An 18,676-nucleotide genomic window follows, 5' to 3' on the forward strand; every position below is an offset into this window, starting at 1 on the left:
ACTAGTTGACTGATTCTGAGTTAGGTATACCTAACGTCTGGGTTCGATACCCACTTCAAGTTACGGTTTTTAATAGGCGCAAACAAATCCTAATCACATCTGGTTGTGCAAAGTGAAGAACATACGACTGCACCGTGGTTCCCGATTTACGTTAGGCATGATGACAGTTCGCTACCGACTAGCCGTTTGGCGAAAGTAGCGGAATGTAGAAAGTCTGTCACCTTTCGTGTACCAGTAATATTAGTTTAATTAATGATCTCCATGTCATGTAACATCAGAAGTCACTTGTTTTATCTGCTGTTTGAGATTTTGGGTTGAATATATTGGTTCTGAACATCGGTTCGAACTTGGATCATCCCACTGGCGAGATTTTATCCTTTCCTGACGATACAGTTCCATCAATTCGTTGTCCGCTCAAGATTTCAAACTTCTCAACCCTCCAGGCCAGGTGCATGTCTGGGAGCGAATCCTGATCTGGCACAAAACTTTTCATCGCATCTTTTCAAGTGCTAGGATAAGCACATGAACCTGTTGGTGGAAAATAATTTTGATTTTATAGTCTCTCCAGTCGTTGCCATCAACACAGAAATGTGACCGTTTCGACTCCCAGTGAGACACAGAACTTTTCGTTAAGTCGTTTGAAGTTCAAATATGCCACTCGTAGCTAATGGTGAAATGGAATTTCATAGTTAACGTCTCATCATGTGTAGTCAAAAACGATGTTTGAGGGGTTAGGTTCCCTGTTAGGAATGCATTCTTCGCAAGTTACTTCTAATTCAAACTTGCAGAAGTCTCGTTACTGGTGAAAGGAACTGTATTTAGTGCTCAGTCATTGCTAGAAACAACGCCGATACGTGCTTGAATCCAGGTAAGGCATAAATAATTCATTTTCTCGTAATTTCAGTTTCGAACATATCGCTTTCGATGAGAAAATTGAATGCTTGACATTTGATTGTGCTTATCTAACAATTCGATTAGCTGCTGTGTTCGAATCCGCACCCAACACAGCATTTCAAGTTCCTTACTTGTGAATCAAATCAAGTTTAATATTTTTCGTGGTTGGTTAACAGCCACAGTAGTCGCGTTTGATATGAGTCGCGGTGCAGTACACACATTTTCGTCATGTAGTATCATGATACTGTCTAAAAATTAGGTGCATAGTGTCTCTGTCCCCCCCCCCATGAACCATGGGCCCTGCCGTTGGTGGGGAGGCTTGCGTGCCTCAGCGATGCAGATAGCCATACCGTAGGTGCAACCACAACGGAGGCCTATCTGTTGAGAGGCCAGACAAACGTGTGGTTCCTGAAGAGGGGCAGCAGCCTTTTCAGTAGTTACAGGGGCAACAGTCTGGATGATTGACTGATTTGGTCTTGTAACACTAACCAAATCGGCCTTGCTGTGCTGGTACTGCGAATGGCTGAAAGCAAAGGGAAGCTACAGCCGTAATTTTTCCCGAGGGCATGCAGTTTTAATGTATGGTTAAATGATGATGGCGTCCCCTTGGATAAAATATTCCGGAGGAAAAATAGTCCCCCATTCGCATCTCCGGGCGGGGACTACTCAGGAGGACGTCGTTATCAGAAGAAAGCAAACTGGCGTTCTACGGATCGGAGAGTGGAATGTCAGATCGCTTAATCGGGCAGGTCGGTTAGAAAATTCAAAAAGGAAAATGGATCGGTTAATGTCAGATATAGTTGGAATTAGTGAAGTTCGGTGGCAGGAGGAACAAGACATCTGGTCAGGTGAACACGGGGTTATAAATACAAAATCAAATAGGGGTAATGCAGGAGTCGGTTTAATAATGAATAAAAAAATAGAAGTGCGGGTAAGCTACTACAAACAGCATAGTGAACGCATTATTGTGGCCAAGATAGACACGAAGCCCACGCCTACTACAGTAGTATAAGTTTATATGCCAACTAGCTCTGCAGATGACGAAGAAATTGATGAAATGTATCATGAAATAAAAGAAATTATTCAGATACTGAAGGGAGACGAAAATTTAATACTCATGGGTGACTGGAATTCGGCAGTAGGAAAAGGGGGAGAAGAAAACGTAGTAGGTGGATATGGATTGGGGGTAAGAAATGAAAGAGGAAGCCGCCTGGTATAATTTTTCAGAGAGCACAACTTAATCATAGTTAACACTTGGTTCAAGGAACATAGAAGAAGGTTGTATACATGGAAGAAGCCTGGAGATACTGACAGGTTTCAGATAGATTATATAATGGTAGGACAGAGATTTAGGAACCAGGTTTTAAATTGTAAGACATTTCCAGGGGCAGATGTAGACTCTGACCAGAATCTATTGGTTGTGAACTGTAGATAAAAACTGAAGAAACTGCAAAAAGGTGGGTATTTAAGGAGATGGGACCTGGATAAACTGACTGAACCAGAGGTTGTAGAGAGTTTCAGGGAGAACATCAGGGAACAATTTACAGGAATAGGGGAAAGAAAAACAGTAGAAGAAGAATGGGTAGCTTTGAGGGATGAAGTAGTGAAGGCAGCAGAGGATGAAGTAGGTGAAAAGAAGAGGGCTAGTAGAAATCCTTGGGTGACAGAAGAAATACTGAATTTAACTGATGAAAGGAGAAAATATAAAAATGCAGTAAATGAAGCATGCACAAAGGAATACAAACGTCTCAAAAATGAGCTAGACAGGAAGTGCAAAATGGCTAAGCAGGGATGGCTTGAGGACAAATGTAAGGATGTAGAGGCTTATCTCACTAGGGGTAAGATAGATACTGCCTGCAGGAAAATTAAAGCGACGTTTGGAGAAAAGAGAACCACTTGTATGAATATCAAGAGTTCAGATGGAAACCCAGTTCTAAGCAAATAAGGGAAAGCAAAATGGTGGTAGGAGTATAAAGTGGGTCTATACAAGGGCGATGTACTTGAGGACAATATTATGAAAATGGAAGAGGATGTAGATGAAGATGAAATGGGAGATATGATACTGCGTGAATAGTTTGACAGAGCACTGAAAGATCTAAGTCGAAACAAGGCCCCAGGAGTAGACAGTAATCCATTAGAAGTACTGACAGCCTTCGGAGAGATAGTCCTGACAAAACTCTACAATCTGGTGAGCAAGATGTAAGAGACAGGCGAAATTCCCTCAGACTTCAAGAAGAATATAATAATTCCAATCCCAAAGAAAGCAGGTGTTGACATGTGAAAATCACCGAACTATGAGTTTAATAAGTCACGGCTGCAAAATACTAACGCGAATTCTTTATAGACGAATGGAAAAACTAGTCGAAGCCGACCTCGGGGAAGATCAGTTTGGATTCCGTAGAAATACTGGAACACTTTAGACAATACTGACCCTACGACTTATCTTAGAAGCTAGATTAAGGAAAGGCAAACCTACGTTTCTAACATCTTAGACTTAGAGAAAGCGTTTGACAATGCTGACTGGAATACTCTCTTTCAAATACTGAAGATGGTAGGGGAAAAATTCAGGGAGCGAAAGGCTATTTACAATTTGTACAGAAACCAGATGGCAGTTATAAGAGTCGAGGGACATGAAAGGGGAGCAGTGCTTGAGAAGGGTGTGAGACAGGGTTGTAGCCTCTCCCCGATGTTATTCAATCTGTATATTGAGCAAGCAGTGAAGGAAACAAAAGAAAAATTCGGAGTAGGTATTAAAATCCATGAAGAAGAAATAAAAATCTTGAGGTTCGCCGATGAGATTGTAATTCAGTCAGAGAAAGCAAAGGACTTGGAAGAGCAGTTGAACGGAATGGATAGTGTCTTGAGAGGAGGATATAAGCTGAACATCAACAAAAGCAAAACGAGGATAATGCAATGTAGTCGAATTAAGTCGGGTGACGCTGAGGGAATTAGATTAGGAAATGAGACACTTAAAGTTGGAAAGGGGTTTTGCTATTTGGGGAGCAAAATAACTGATGATGGTCGAAGTAGAGAGAATATAAAAAGTAAACTGGCAATGGCAAGGAAAGCGTTTCTGAAGAAGAGTAATTTGTTAACATCGAATATAGATTTAAGTGTCAGGAAGACGTTTCTGAAAGTATTTGTAGGGAGTGCAGCCATGTACGGAAGTGAAACATGGACGATAATTAGTTTGGACAAGAAGAGAATAGAAGCTTTCGAAATGTGGCGCTACAGAAGAATGCTGAAGATTAGATGGGTAGATTACATAACTAATGATGAGGTATTGAACAGAATTGGGGAGAAGAGGAGTTTGTAGCACAACTTGACTAGAAGAAGGAATCGGTTGGTAGGACATGTTCTGAGGCATCCAGGGATCACAAGTTTAGTATTGGAAGGCAGCGTGGAGGGTAAAAATCGTAGAGGGAGACCAAGAGATGAATACACTAAGCAGATTCAGAGGGTTTTATGTTGTAGTAGGTACTGGGAGATGAAGAAGCTTGCACAAGATAGAGTAGCATGGAGAGCTGCATCAAACCAGTCTCAGGACTGAAGACCACAACAACAACAACAGTGTCTTTGTGCCTAGTTAGTAATGAAAATCAGTCCTGTGTTCCAGTCTAGCTCAGGCACGAAAACGTTGATTACATTTAGTTAACATTGCCTGCTGCTACTGTCTTTGAATCCAGATCCAGTGAAAAATAATTTGTCAATATCATTTAAAATGCAGACGCATTCATACTTAACTCCGTATGACTAACGTTGATTGTTAATGTCATTTATGCTAGATAAAAAGTGCGGTTGATGACGTTCGGAATGCGTATGGATCCATGTGCAATCACAAATACAGCGAACACGTTTTGACTGTGATGAAAGACTACTTGACACTGTTAATCATGGTTTTTCTAACTGTTTAATTCATTAACTAGCTTATAGAAAGGCTCATCCCAAGAAAATGACGGATAGTTGGTGTTTGGAAAACCTTTTTTTGTAGCATGAATACTTAAATTTACTACAGAATTTTTATTTACATATCCTTGAAATATCTCTTTTTTGCAGATGAATTTAGTTTCTTGTTTGGTTTACGGAATTAATAATATGGTAGGGTTATGGGCATTAGTAGTCTCAGATACTAATAAGAATGGTTAACATTTTACGAACGTCAATAAATATTTGGGTTTTACAAGTATTACAGACTGTCTCGTCGATAATATGTGTTTCCTGACTGTTGTAGTATCGTAATATTTGTTTACATCAGGAGTTGTTGCCATACATAGCAATTTTCTCCAGTATTCACTTGTGGTAACTATTTTATATGAACAAACGATTGTTGCGAAAAGAGGTTAGAAGACTTGCAAAACAATTACGTTTTGTGGGCAGCAGACGGAATCAGACGGAACCCAGTCGCCGCGCGGGATTAGCAGAGCGGTCTGAAGCGCTGGAGTCATGGAGTGTGCGGCTGGTCCCGGTGGAGGTTCAAGTCCTCCCTCGGGCATGGGTGTGTGTGTTTGACTTTAGGATAATTTAGGTTAAGTAGTGTGTAAGCTTAGGAACTGATGACCTGAGCAGTTAAGTCCCATATGATTTCACACACATTTGAACAATTTTTTGCAACCAAGTTCTGGTCGCTTGCATCCTTTTAGACAAAACGGTATATGAAATGTCTCAGTTTAGTGTCAATTTATTGAATGATTTATCTTTATGTGTGGCTTTTCTGAATTATAAATGCTGTTGTGAGACTGCGAGAATGCATCGCTCTTTGTTTCTGGTGTTAAAAGTGGGCCTGATGTGGCGCGCCACAGCACGTTGCGAGTTTTGTGGAGTTGTGGGAACGTGGACATTAGATTCTGGAAGTTACTGACAGGGATGTGGAGCAGTGCACACTCCAGTGCTGTGGCCAGGTGTGATAGGTTTCTCGGTTGAGGACCCATGACGCTAACAAATGGTCCAAATGGCTCTGAGCACTATAGGACTTAACATCTGAGGTCATCAGTCCCCTAGAACTTAAAACTACTAAAACCTAACTAACATAAGGACATCACACACGTCCAGGATTCGAACCTGCGACCGTAGTGGTCGCGCGGCTCCAGACTGAAGCGCCTAGAACCGCTCGGCCACACCGGCCGGCCCATGGCGCTAACAGCCGGATCCCACAGACTCACCATTGGGCTTTAATCCGAGGAGTTTTCTTGCCTGGGTAGCATAACAAACTCATCCTGGTGCTCTTATAACCAAGCAATTACACTGCCAGTTGTGTGACACGTTGCATCGTTCTGCTGATAGATGCAGTCATATAAAGGAAATACAAAATGAATATAAGGGTGAACATGGTCCCCAAAGGAAGATGCACATTTGCGTTGATCCGTTGTGCTTTCGAGACCTACGAGACACTCATGGAACGCCAGGAGAAAATTATCCAGACCATAATGCGCCCTCGCTTCCGACGACTGTTGCAAGGTGTTTGATTTCAAACTTTTCAAGACGTACATGCCAATGGCCGTCTGACTGTTGTAACGAAAACGTGATTCATCTGGAAAGGTAACCTGTCGCCACTCAGTGGACGTCCAGTTGTGGTGTTGGCGTGCAAATTCCACCCTTCGTCTCCGATGAACGGCATTCGACATGGGTGCGTGAACCAGGCCCCTGCTCCTAACGTTTACTCGTACAAATAGCAACGGTCGCTGAACGGCTGTTGAGGAGAGACTGTTGGCGGCCCTTTGGTTCATCTGTGCGGTCTTTTATTCAACAGTTTCACGTCTACTCCCCCGTACGGATCTCCGCAGGCGTTGCTTACCCGCCTACTGGTTAAGCCACCTGCCGTCTGTAAATGGTTGTTGCTCTTAGACGTCGAACAAAGGCAGTTGTCCCATTAATATGACAGAACCGTGTATTATATGCTACTTTCACTCACCTGGATCATCCTCTGTCAGACTAGTAATTGTATCCCATGACTCCTCATACGCATTCCGTATACTTATTTTGTAAAATACTGTGTTTGTATATGTATTGTAAAACCTTCATTTGTCCTTGTTCAGAGCTACTTAATATGTGTACTGGTACGTAACATTTACGAACATTAAAGAGCCAGGAGGTTGCTATAAGAGAGGAACAAATAGACCAATGCCTTAAATTCTTTGCTTATGTTGCTTAAAAGGAAGAAAACAAAGTAAAAAAAAAACGTTTTATTACAGGTCTCCGAAAATAAAGACGAGATTTTGAGCAGGTTGAAAGGGTCCTGTAGCCACCTTTTCATAAGTCCGGTAGCCCATTTTCACTACCATTTCTCTTTCTTTTCCTTGTTTCTCTTTTCTCATAACTCTCATAGTGGTGTGATTGAATGAATGTGTTGTGTGTCACGTTGCTAGACGGTGGCGTAGTCTTCTGTAGAAAGTCTGCGATAGTCATACAGATTCAGCAGCAGTTGTACAGAATAGGCAACTCTCGTAGTGATCAAGTAGGCAAAGAGGTTTGCGCTACTTGTGGGAAATCCACCTGCGTTAGGTTGGTGGCCGAAATGGCATCTTTGGGTTTGCCAGGCCGCGCGGAGCGTGGAAGAGGCTGGAGAAGAAAAAGGGAGGCAGTCTGCCGTCGGTACGGGAAGCGTCCACAGCTGTGCTCCAGTCGAAGAAGGATGAGATAGACTGCCTGCTTGGCGCGTTGTTACTTGGCGAGAGGACACCTGTTAGCTTTTGGTCTCGCTTTTCAACTCTGAAAGATTGCTTTGCCTTGTCGCAGCAAGGAATGAAAAACTTTGGCAGATTTTTCTTTTAGTAAATTTCGACAGCAGACTTGGATCCACCGGAAGAGCGCCACATAAAGGTGTCGATAAGAACTGAGTACTCGATACTGTATGAATGGCTGTTTGCCTTCAGCTGTGCCTGTATAAGCTTTCATTTTTCTAAATATTAATAGCTTTTCCTTTTCGTAAATTTTCCTTGCTTTGTGTATCTTTCGTCCGTGGGGAGCCAACCACGTGGTTGAACATTAGAGTTTGTTGGGCTACCATCACTAACTGTTCCTTCATGTTTGTTTTTAAAGAATGTTAACTGTTGGAAACAACCCGTGGTCTAGGGGTAGCGTCTTTGATTCATAATTGAAATGTCTTCGGTCCTGGGTTCGATCCCAGCCACTGCCTAAATTTTGATAAATAATCAGCATTGGCGGCCGAAGACTTCCGGCATAAGAAGTCAGCCTCATTCTGCCAACGGCCTTGTCAAAGAGGGCGGAGGAGCGGATAGAGGTTCAGGGCACTCTCTTGTCCTAGGGGTGGGAAATTGCCCCTAAAGGCGGAAGAATCACCAATGATCAACGACATGAGGATGCAGAAGGCAATGGAAACCACTGCATTAAAGACACGTAACGTGTATCCACAGGACATGTGGAGTAATTGAAGAAGGGTCATAACGATCTCTCCATTGGCAAAAGATTCCGGAATAGTCCCCCATTCGGAACTCCGGGAGGGGACTGCCAAGGGGGAGGTTACCATGAGAAAAAGATTGAATAATCTACGAAAGGATTACGTTCTACGAGTCGGGGCGTGGAATGTCAGAAGCTTGAACGTGGTAGGGAAACTAGAAAACCTGAAAAGGGAAATGCAAAGGCTCAATCTAGATATAGTAGGGTTCAGTGAAGTGGAAGGAAGACAAGGATTTCTGGTCAGATGAGTAAAGGGTAATATCAACACCAGCAGAAAATGGAATAACAGGTGTAGGATTCGTTATGAATAGGAAGGTAGGGCAGAGGGTGTGTTACTGTGAACAGTTCAATGACTGGGTTGTTCTAATCAGAATCGACAGCAGACCAACACCGACAACGATAGTTCCGGTATACATGCCGACATCGCAAGCTGAAGATTAACAGATAGAGAAAGTGTATGAAGATATTGAAAGGGTAATGCAGTATGTAAAGGGGGACGAAAATCTAATAGTCATGGGCGACTTGAATGCAGTTGTAGGGGAAGGAGTAGAAGAAAAGGTTACAGGAGAATATGGGCTTGGGACAAGGAATGAAAGAGGAGAAAGACTAATTGAGTTCTGTAACAAGCTCAGCTAGTAAAAGCGAATACCCTGTTCAAGAATCACAAGAGGAGGAGGTATACTTGGAAAAGGCCGGGAGATACGGGAAGACTTCAATGGAATGGACATCTCTAAAAAGGGCCATCACAGAAGTTGGGATGGAAAACATAGGTACAAAGAAGGTAGCTGCGAAGAAACCATGGGTAACAGAAGAAATACTTCAGTTGATTGATGAAAGTAAAAACATGTTCCAGGAAAATCAGGAATACAGAAATACAAGTCGCTGAGGAATGAAATAAATAGGAAGTGCAGGGAAGCTAAGACGAAATGGCTGCAGGAAAATGTGAATACTTCGAAAAAGATATGATTGTCGCAAGGACAGACTCAGCATACAGGAAAGTCAAAACAACCTTTGGTGACATTAAAAGCAACGGTGGTAACATTAAGAATGCAACGGGAATTCCCCTGTTAAATGCAGAGGAGAGAGCAGATAGGTGGAAAGAATACATTGAAAGCCTCTATGAGGGTGAAGATTTGTCTGATGTGATAGAAGAAGAAACAGGAGTCGATTTAGAAGAGATAGGGGATCTAGTATTAGAATCGGAATTTTAAAGAGCTTTGGAGGACTTACGGTCAAATAAGGCAGAAGGGATAGATAACATTCCATCAGAATTTCTAAAATCATTGGGGGAAGTGGCAACAAAACGACTATTCACGTTGGTGTGTAGAATATATGAGTCAGGCGACATACCATTTGACTTTCGGAAAAGCATCATCCACACAATTCCGAAGACGGCAAGAACTGACAAGTGCGAGAGTTATCGCACAATCAGCTTAACAGCTCATGCATCGAAGCTGCTTACAAGAATAATATACAGAAGAATGGAAAAGAAAATTGACAATGCGCTAGGTGACGATCAGTTTGGCTTTACGAAAAGTAAAGGGACGAGAGAGGCAATTCTGACGTTACGGCTAATAATAGAAGCAAGGCTAAAGAAAAATCAAGACACCTTCATAGGATTCGTCGACCTGGAAAAAGCGTTCGACAGTTTAAAATGGTGCAAGATGTTCGAGATTCTGAAAAAAAGTAGGGGTAAGCTATAGGGAGAGACGGGTCATATATAATATGTACAACAACCAAGAGGGAGTAATAAGAGTGGACGATCAAGAACGAAGTGCTCGTATTAAGAAGGGTGTAAGACAAGGCTGTAGCCTTTCGCCCCTACTCTTCAATCTGTATATCGAGGAAACAATGATGGAAATAAAAGAAAGGTTCAGGAGTGGAATAAAAATACATGGTGAAAGGATATCAATGATACGATTCGCTGATGTCATTGCTATCCTGAGTGAAAGTGAAGAAGAATTAAATGATCTGCTGAACGAAATGAACAGTCTAATGAGTACACAGTATGGTTTGAGAGTAAATCGGAGAAAGACGAAGGTAATGAGAAGCAGTAGACATGAGAACAGCGAGAAACTTAACATCAGGATTGATGGTCACGAAGTCAATGAAGTTAAGGAATTCTGCTACCTAGGCAGTAAAATAACCAATGACGGACGGAGCAAGGAGGACATCAAAAGCAGACTCGCTATGGCAAAAAAGGAATTTCTGGCCAAGAGAAGCCTACTAATATCAAATACCGGCCTTAATTTGAGGAAGAAATTTCTGAGGATGTACGTCTGGAGTAGAGCATTGTATGGTAGTGAAACAAGGACTGTGGGAAAACCGGAACAGAAGAGAATCGAAGCATTTCAGATGTGGTGCTATAGACGAATGTTGAAAATTAGGTGGACTGATAAGGTAAGGAATGAGGAGGTTCTACACAGAATCGGAGAGGAAAGGAATATGTGGAAAACACTGATAAGGAGACGGGACAGGATGATAGGACATCTGCTAAGACATGAGCGAATGACTTCCATGGTACTAGAGGGAGCGGTAGAGGGCAAAAAGTGTAGAGGAAGACAGAGATTGTTGCAACTTGGCCACCATACCCAGAAATCGCGGCTCCACAAACTACGGAGACAGGCAGGTGTACTGCGAAACGTGTACCTCTTCACGAGTTATTGCGATCAGTTATCAGGCAACAGCAGTTGCATGAATGATTCACACCAGTGCTTTTAGGTGTAGATTATAACGTTGAATGTCTTTAATGTCTTAGGAATTAATGTTATCAGGAATTGTGTACATGCGTCACATCCATATCTTAGCAATAAATTATTTTATCCACGATTTAGGCCGGCCGAAGTGACCGCTACGGTCGCAGGTTAGAATCCTGCCTCGGGCATGGATGTGTGTGTTGTCCTTAGGTGAGTTAGGTTTAAGTAGTTTTGAGTTCTAGGGGACTGATGACCACAGAAGTTAAGTCCCATAGTGCTCAGAGCCATTTATCCACAATTTTCTCTTGCACCCCGAGGTTACGTTTTTACACCTAAGCCACTCACCTCATAGCTTTCCCGTAAGCACATCCAACGCGTTTCCTTATGCACAGGTCCGGTCCAGTGATTAGTTTCCCCTTTTATTTTAAAACGAATGCTTCAGATTAAGCCTTATTATCAGGTGTGTTGCTGAGAGCTGATCTTATGCACAGTGTTCATGCGTTTTCTAGTTTATTTTAAATGTCTGATTCTCGTAAATTAATTACATCACATCCTCTAAGAGCGATATCACGACAAATGCATGTTTATGAGTTTTTGGACTGCGATCAAATTAATTTATTTTCCGACTCGGCCAAACCTTTGATTAGTTGTATGGTTAGAATCGTTGACGACCCTAATCTTCTCACGTTAGTTTCCTATGCAATAAGTATTTCCATTCCCGATAATCTTAACGTAATAACCCTTAGAAACAGGTTACTCACAAGGTTTCTGTTGAACAAGGTATTTCTTTTGTTTTAAAAGTGATCCGTGATATCATTCATGAGAGTGCATTAGCGTGAGAGATGGAATGTGCCGCGCCGTGCTTTGCATCCCGTGACTGTATACTAATGGAGTGTCGGCGTGTTAGTTAGGGGACACGGCGCCTGAGCGCAGTGGGCGTCCCGTTTTTCTGAGGTATCAGATGCACGCCATGACTGGTTGGCTGCGATGGACCGCTTCCAAACACGGAAGGGGCGCACCCGAACGAAGTGAAAGACGAAACTCACGCCGAGTTAACTCTCGCGCATCAGGAACAAAAGGAATATTCCAGTTTCCGCAAACTAGGTAGAGCGAAACACGATAAGCTTTAACTGATACCACGGGGCCTCACAATGTGGCTGGCTTTTGAAAGATGCGGTAGTTTCATACAGGGAACCTGATACTGATTTCCATAATACTCGCAAAAATCCGACAACCGAATCCTGTATCGTGTAAAGTAAAATTTTATTTACTTCGTGAAATGTGCGTAAAGTCTCTCACAGGCGGAATAGTAAGTTGTTATTTAGTATTCCAATGCAGCTTACATTCGTAACTCGCTTTTAGGTAGTAACATACTTTAACAAGCTTTCAAATAATGACTTAGAACTTGTGAGAAGCATCGTGTGGGAAACATTGACTTCTTGTCTGTTGAAACTGAAAATGGCAGTTTTTTTTAATCACTTGGTGTCGTAAAGTTCCTGTTTTCATTGACTTGGTTACTGTAAACATCTGGATGTTTGATAAAGACGCTATGTGATCAGAAATCTCCGGACATCCCCAAAAACATACGTTTTTCATATTACGTGCATTGTGCTGCCCCCTACAGCCAGGTACTCCATTACTGTAAACATCTGGATGTTTGTATAAAGACGCTATGTGATCAGAAATCTCCGGACATCCCCAAAAACATACGTTTTTCATATTACGTGCATTGTGCTGCCCCCTACAGCCAGGTACTCCATATCAGTGACCTCTGTAGTCATTAGACATCGTGAGAGAGCAGAATGGGGCGCTCCGCAGAACTCACGGACTTCGATCGAGGTCAGTTTATTGGGCGTCAGTTGTGTCATACACCTGTACGCGAGATTTCCACACTCTTAAACAACCGTAGGTCCACTGTTTGCGATGTGATAGTGAAGAGGAAACGTGAAGGGATACGTACAGCACAAAATCGTACGGGCCGACCTCGTCTGTTGACTGACAGAGACCGCCGACAGCTGAAGAGGGTCGTAACGTGTAACATGCAGACATCTAGCCAGACTATCACGCAGGAATTCCATCTCCATCAGGATCCACTATGAGAGTTAGGTGGGAAGTGAGAAAACTTGGATTTCATGGTCGGTCGGCTGCTCATAAGCCACACATCACGCCAGTAAAAGCAAAAATACGCCTCGCTTGGAGTAGGGAGCGTAAACATTGGACGATTGAACAGTGGAAAAACGTCGTCTTGAGTGACGAATCACGGTACACAATGTGGCGATCCGATGGCAGTGTGTAGGTATAGCGAATGCCCGATCAACGACATCTTCCAGCGTATGTACTGCCAATAGTAAAATTCGGTGACGGTGACGGTGGTGTTATGGTGTGGTCGTGTTTTTCATGGAGTCGGCTTGCACTGCTTGTTGTTTTTAGTGGCACTATGACAGCACCGGCGTACATTGATGTTTTAAGCACCTTCTTGCTTCCCAATTCGGGGATAGCAATTGTATCTCTCAATGCGATTGCGCATCTGTTCATAATGCACCGCCCGTAGCTTAGTGGTTACAGGACAATAACATCCCTGTAATGGAGTGGCCTGCACAGACCCCTTACCTGAACCCTATAGAGCATCTTTGGGATGTTTTGGAACGCCGACTTCATGGCAGGTCTCACAAATCGACATCGATACTTCTTCTCAGTGCAGCACTCCATGAAGAATGGACTGCTATTCCCCAAGAATCTTTCCAGCACCTGATTGGACGTATGCATGCGAGAGTGGAAGCTGTCATCAAGGCTAAAAGTGGGCCAACACCATATTGAATTCCATCATTACCGATGGATGGCGCCTCGAACTAGTAACTAATTTTCAGACTGGTGTCCAGATACTGTCGATCACGTATTGTGTGTACATGTGTTGCACACAAAGTAATGTCAACATTGCTATAATTCAAATAAATGGTTCAAATGGCTCTGAGCACTATGGGACTCAACATCTATGGTCATCAGTCCCCTAGAACTTAGAACTACTTAAACCTAACTTACCTAAGGACAGCACACAACACCCAGTCATCACGAGGCAGAGAAAATCCCTGACCCCGCCGGGAATCCAACCCGGGAACCCGGGCGTGGGAAGGGAGAACGCTACCGCACGACCACGAGCTGCGGACTGCTATAATTCATAGCAGATTTTATTGACAAACATTCACCGTATTACTTGTCTTCAGTATAAACAACCCACTTCTTTATCACCTTACCCCACACCGATGTAATACGTTTTACACCATCTGCGTATCCATCTCTGTTGATGTCTCGCAAGAACTGCAGTACGGCACGGATGTTGTCGCTCTTATGTTGTAGCGCATTCTACGAAGAGTTTCCTTCTATTTGGCGTATAGGTCGTAGCCGCACGGACTCAGTTCGGGCGAATACGGTGGACGTTCCAGTACCTCTCACCTCCATTTACGCAAGAGCTCCTGCACGGAGTTCGCCATGTGGCATCGCGAATTGCCATGAAGCATGATGGGCGCAGCCCATCGGCGATCCACATGCAGCAGGGTGGCAAGAAGCTCAGTTGCCATGTTTTCATTGGGGGTCGACCCGAACGAGGCCGATCCTGAATGACATCCCTGCCATCCCGAAGCACCTCACCCCAGCTCTCCGGCGTACGATATCGCAACGCTGCACCACAAGCCTCCTATAGTGAAAACATTGTTCTGCGCTCCGATCAAGTGTTACTTCAGTCTCGATCCAGGTGCGCTTGAACTGGCCTCCTGCTCTTTCAGACAGTACACTCTGCAACTTACTCAAACACAGTCGTTGCTGTTCACTCCACTACTTCAACTGAGCTTCTGGTATCAGATACAGAGAGCGCGTCAGCCCATTGATGCACACCCTTCATGTTACGGCAGTGTTGACACTACTTTTTATACAGTCGCATTATATCACTAATGTTTCAGTTCGTGGCTTTTTTATTGTTATCCATAGAGGGCCATTACCCTAAGTCTTTTTCCTGTTTCTATGGTAGTCTCATTTGTGAATATCTGACATCTAAGCTTGTGTGATCGGCGTTGTTTTGAAAGTAGCGTCTATACTGGGATGGGTGCGATTCTAACCAGATTAATTAGGTGCATGGCCTTAGTATTTGGGTAGTAATATTGCTATATGAAGCCATCTTCTTCATTGTTTATTAGTCTACCTGGTTCTCAAAATACAAAAAAAATATCCTTTTGGATTGCAACGCGTGATTTTTTTGTACCTGTGTAGTTGCTTTAAGAGTGATTTGCAAGTATTTACTTTTCGTTGAATCCCCGGACTTTTTATCGTATAGGAATTACGGTCGTCTTGAATAACCAACGCAATATGAATTAAAGGCTCAAGTTTTCATTTCGAAAAGAGGTTTAAAACTATGCCCATACGAAGGTAAGAAGAGGATGCAAGGGAGTGTAAGTTTACGTTATAAGACTTCGGTTCATATATTGCTATTACTCACAATATTTCTATACACTAATGGAAGTGTATGTTCACTGAACGATACCTTTAGGAAAAAGAAATGGCTCTGAGCGCTATGGGACTTAACATCTATCGTCATCAGTCCCCTAGAACTTAGAACTACTTAAACCTAACTAACCTAAGGACATCACACAACATGCAGTCATCACGAGGCGGAGAAAATCCACTGACCCCGCCGGGAATCGAAACCGGGAACCCTGGCGCCGGAAGCGAGAACGCTACCGGACGACCACAAGCTGCGGACGATACCTTTAGGAGATGCGCCCGTCATTTAGTCACGCTACACATATAGCAGGCTTGCTTCTATTATCACGACAATTATTAGTAAATTCACTGCAATTAATTAAGTAACTACATTCCGTTGGCGTGGAAAAGGGTGAAGGCAATAAGGGGAAGGCAATAATCAAATCAAAACGGGGTAAACTATCTGATGACCTCAAATCCTTCTGAAAATAATCCCTCCTTGACGCGTTTGGAAAAAAAAATTCAGCGAATATTAAAGGAACCACCGGAGAAAATTTGCGAATCTACATAATCTCCTTCCCCTCTCACAGCCAAGCAAATTTTAGACAACTTGAATCTTCATATGACTCATTTCCCAGAATAATATCTGACGCGATGGTTTACATTGTTACTTAAACACTGAATATTTGTTTGATAGAATCTGACACAAAACACAATTTTAAAAACATCATTAGGAAACCCTAAAAAAGTAGTTAGGATCATACGGATCCTGCAGATTACTACCGGAGAAACTCCTGTGTGTACACGTGAATTATGTTATTTCCGACAACTTCATCCCACAAGCAGCTATAAAGCAAGGCAACAACCTTTCCTACTGTACATATTTTACAATTCAGTATTGTATGATAATGATTAGAGTTGTAAATTTTAAACATTTTTCTTGGCTGAGGTCACGCAACCGTGTGTTAATTTAATTACAGGCTGTATGTATAGTCACCTCAGTTGCACAAAATTGTCAAATTGACCATGCTTTCGACAGCACTAAGGCGGTATTAATCAGAATAAAAATTACATAGGTTTCGCTCTTGTGCTGTAGTGCATTCTACGAAGAGTTTCCTTCTATTTGGCGTATAGGTCGTAGCCGCACGGACTCAGTTCGGGCGAATACTGTGGACGTTCCAGTACCTCTCACCTCCATTTACGCAAGAGCTCCTGCATTGAGTTCGCCATGTGGTATCGCGAATTGCCATGAAGCATGATGGGTGAAAAACATCTGAGCAAAAGTGCTCTCGTCAAATAAAATTATAATTGCCTGTATCGGTGTTGTTCGTGTTGTGTCGTAGTCCTATGTGAGCACCCGTTAGCTACCGTCTTCGCTCCTGGCTTTGAAACCCGTCATCACTTAAATTTTGAATAAATATCGTCGTCAATGGCGACCGAAGACTTTCGCCATACGAAACCAGCCTCATTTTGCTAACAGCCTTCTCAAAGACGACGGTGGAGCGAACAGTGTTTCAAGGCACTCTCTCGCCCTTGGGGTGGAAAACGGCTCCTAAATGCGGAAGAATCAGCAATGACCTACGGAATGAGTACGCAAAAGGCAATGGAAATCACTGCATTAAAGGAACTTGATGTGCTCTCGCACGACACGTGGACTGTAATTGAAAAAGTGCCATGATGATCTCTCCACTGGCAAAAATTCTGAGCTAGTCCCCCATTCGGATCTCCAGGAGGGGACTGTCAATGTGGAGGTGACCAGGAGAAAAATACTGAATAACCAACGAAAGGCTAACGTTCTTGGAGTCGGGCGTGGATATTCAGAAGTTTTAACGCGGTAGGGAAGCCAAAAAATCTGAAAAGGGAAACGTTTAGGCTCAATCTAGATACAGTGTGAGTCAACGAAGTGAAATGGAAAGAACGCGAGGATTTCTGGTCGGATGAGTGTAGGATAATAGCAACCGCAGCCAAAAATGGTATGAAAGGAGTAGGATTCGTTATGACAAAGAAGGTAGGGCAGAGAGTGAACTACTGTGAGCAGTTCAACGATTGAGTTGTTCTCATCAGAATCGACAGCAAACCATCACCAACAACGACGATTCAGGTATACATGCCGATGCCGCCTGCAGTAGATGAAGAGACAGAGAAAGTGTATGAGGATACTGACTGCGTAGTTCTGTACATAAATGGATATGAAAATGAAATAGTCATGGGGGATGAGAATTTCGCTGTAGCGGAAGGAGTAGAAGAAAGGATTATGGGAAAATATTCGCTTGGTAGTAGGAATGAGAGAGGAAAAAGACTAACTGAATTCTACAATGGTTCAAATGGCTCTGAGCACTATGGGACTCAACTGCTGAGGTCATTAGTCCCCTAGAACTTAGAACTAGTTAAACGTAACTAACCTAAGGACATCACAAACATCCATGCCCGAGGCAGGATTCGAACCTGCGACCGTAGCGATCTTGCGGTTCCAGACTGCAGCGCCTTTAACCGCACGGCCACTTCGGCCAGCATTCTACAATGAATTTCGGCTAGTGATAGCGAATGCTCTGGTTAAGAATTACAAGAGGCGGTGATATATTTGGAAACTGGAAGACATATTTCTTGTTGAAGGATGGCTATGAGTCATGAATAAACAAGTATACAATGCTAAATTGAATGTAACAGCCACACCTCCTGTGTATTACTTTAGAAATCTCTTCAAGCATTTAGTTCTTCACAGCTACTGGTGGTAAAAAAAAAAGAAATTTAACTGTTATTCAGTCTACGAATCCCACAAAGTACCTCCAACTTGCTGGTACTCTTCTAACTTGACAAATACTTGCGCAAAGCTGGGGGAAAGGTCCGACGCGCGCTGCACACGGTGAGGCTACCTGAAGACGCAAGACTGACGGGTATCACCGAGGTGCGGTTGCTCCGACCTGCCTGTTAGGAACGCAGCCGGAGCCAGGAGGTATACGTAAGTAGCCATTGTCAGCGGGTAAAATCCAGCTGGTACTTTGACTGGACCTGCCAAACCGCAGAAATGGCGGAGATCCACAGACTCAGAGGTTGTGATTTTAATGTTGTGGCCACACGAGTAAGGTTATGTATCAGGAAAAAACAACAGACACATGCGGGATTTTAGACAGTATCTAATGGAATAACGTCTACCAGTACCACACAACGGATAATTAGCTGTAGTTAATGAAAGAGTAGTTAAT

Source organism: Schistocerca piceifrons, chromosome 1 (assembly GCF_021461385.2).
Source record: "Schistocerca piceifrons isolate TAMUIC-IGC-003096 chromosome 1, iqSchPice1.1, whole genome shotgun sequence".
In the NCBI taxonomy this organism is placed as follows: Eukaryota; Metazoa; Arthropoda; class Insecta; order Orthoptera; family Acrididae; genus Schistocerca; species Schistocerca piceifrons.